Here is a 2,500-nt window from a genome sequence, read left to right as displayed (position 1 = left end):
GCAAAGATAGTCTCTAGGCATTTTTGCATACTGTACACATTTGATGTTACCTGACCGTGATGCATCATGCACCATCATTGCAAGAGAGGTCCACCAATGTGTGTGAGCGATCATTCCACGTCGTTAAACCGTTTAAATTATTATGGCTTATTTACTCAACAATTACAGAATAACAGGTTTTCAATACTGTAATAGCCGATTGCGTCACCTGATTGGGGCCGTAACTAAGGAGGAGGCGGGGATTAATAAGGAACTCCTCGGTTTTATCTGCGCAATTATAGGCCTGCACCCTCATGAATATTCATCGAAATATGAATAATCCGCTCGGGGAAGGAGAAGGGGCGGGGTCTGGGCGTCTCGTGCTGGGAGGTGCTGGCCGGAGAGCTCGTGCCTGCGTGGAGGGAGACCGTGTTTTTGTTGTGCTGCTGATCAGCTGAATGTACCATTCTAGTCTGTGCTGTTTGACAACGCAGAGGGGGGGACATCTCGTTGCGCCGTTTCAATTTGGTTGTAAGCAGAGGCGCTGCAAGACCTGCACTGTAGGCTACACATCAGCGACACATTCCAGGAAATGCGGACTTCTGGCATTTTCGCTACAGGATAAATGGCTGCAGCACGCACCGTAGAAACCTCGTAAGTATGCTACTGTAACAGTAAAGTGGAGAAACTGTGTGTGGAATGAAGTCGGATCTGTACGTAGTCTAGTCCTATTTTTACTGCTACACTGACCGCCCTGTTCATGATGACTTTAAGTCCAATGTGAAGTTGAGGACGTCTAAATAAAAGTGTAAGCCTATTGTAAATTGTAAAAGCTCTTGACAGATAGCCTATAGTAGTTAACCGTGAATAGCTTTCACTTTAATCCAGAACATTATAATCTATGGTCGGGTGCGTTTATTCTCGTTTGGGCTTAATGCAGTGTATTGTTTAATGATTCATTTGAGAGAGGCACGTAGTGTTGTGGGTTTGCACCCAGAGTTGTGATCTCTGGACGGAGCAGCTACGGGACTCAAACGTGGGGCGCGCGTTACCACCGGCCGGTGTTCCGGTTCTCTCTCTCTCTCCCTCTCTCTCCCTCTCTCTCTCTCTCTCTCTCTCTCTCTCTGCACACAGCGCATTCTTTCATTGACGTTCCGTGGAAAAAATGTTCACCTGCTAAATATTTCCATTGCCTATCAGTCAGTCAGAGGCAAACACCCATTACATAATGTATTGGTAGCTTCCAAACACACACCATGTATGTCCATGAATGGGTAGCCTATTCATTTAATGTCAGACGATTTCTCGAAAATTACGTGCGTTTGTGTGAGCTGTCATTGAGATTGTGGTTTACCGGTTGTCTGTTGATGTACGGCATGGCCGTGCCTAGTTATTCACAGGTTCGGCAGCCTAGATGTCGCAGCTAAATGCTTGTAAAGCTGATTCTCCGGTTACTCCGTCTGCTATCAAAATGACGACATAAAATCTTCACTCCGGACCATTTCACTGTGTTACAGTTTTGACAACAATCTAATGGTCATACTACATTATCTGTGATGGAGCTTCTTGCCTTTCGCAAACACATATCCTCTTATGTACATCCACAGGCGTCTTGGGACAAAGACATGGCTACTGTTTTCATCGTGATGCTAACACACTTGACAGTTGATATTTCTGTGAAGTTGATTTTCATAGACTGTAGGCCTACATATAATTGTGTGTTAACACCCCCCCACACGCACACACATGCATGCACACACACACACACACACACACACACACACACACACACACACACACACACACACACACACACACACACACACACACACACACACACACTTATGTTGAACATGTGAGCTTGTGGTGTACATAGAAATGACAGATTCTGACAGTCACTTGTTGCATATTTGGTCTGCCAGTGTTGTGAAAAGAGTCAGTGTTTTTCGGCATGGCCCCACAACACTGGTCTAACTGACTGGTCAGTGGGTTGTAGACAGTGTTGAGAGTCTCTGATTGGACACACAGGCCACCTCCTCATTGGTTAAGCAGGCCTGAAGTCCCGCCACATGCAGGCTGCGGCCGAGTCTGTTGAGGAATACCGCGGTTATTATCTCACTGAAGGCCCAGAGCACCGATCAAGGTTGCCCATGCAGCTCTCTCTCTCTCTCTCTCTCTCTCTCTCTCTCAGGTCAGGGACACCGCCGCTGAGTCGCCCCAGGTTTGCGTCTGTCCCTCCTCGTCAGCGTCTGTCCTTCCTCCACTCTGCCAGAGTACAGTAGACGGTTAGTAGGCTACACAGCCATAACACACAATACCACAATACCACAACACAACACACCACAACACACAATACCACAACACATCACAACACACCACAACACACAATACCACAACACAACACAACACACAATACCACAACACACCACAACACACAATACCACAACACATCACAACATACAATACCACAACACAACACACAATACCACAACACATCACAACACACCACAACATACAATAC

General features: G+C 46.5%; 1 protein-coding gene across 1 annotated transcript in view; it reads left to right on the top strand.

Moving 5' to 3' along the window:
- The first annotated feature begins 562 nt into the window (after positions 1–562).
- hivep3b (HIVEP zinc finger 3b) overlaps positions 563–2,500 on the top strand; it is a 56,704-nt gene continuing 54,766 nt past the window's right edge. Inside the window, exon 1 of the mRNA XM_084442441.1 lies at positions 563–633. The gene's annotated coding sequence lies outside the window, so the exon portion shown is untranslated. The remainder of the gene's footprint in view (positions 634–2,500) is intronic.

Source organism: Borostomias antarcticus, assembly GCF_949987555.1.
Source record: "Borostomias antarcticus genome assembly, chromosome: 8".
In the NCBI taxonomy this organism is placed as follows: Eukaryota; Metazoa; Chordata; class Actinopteri; order Stomiiformes; family Stomiidae; genus Borostomias; species Borostomias antarcticus.
This window is presented reverse-complemented; position numbering and strand designations above follow the sequence as displayed.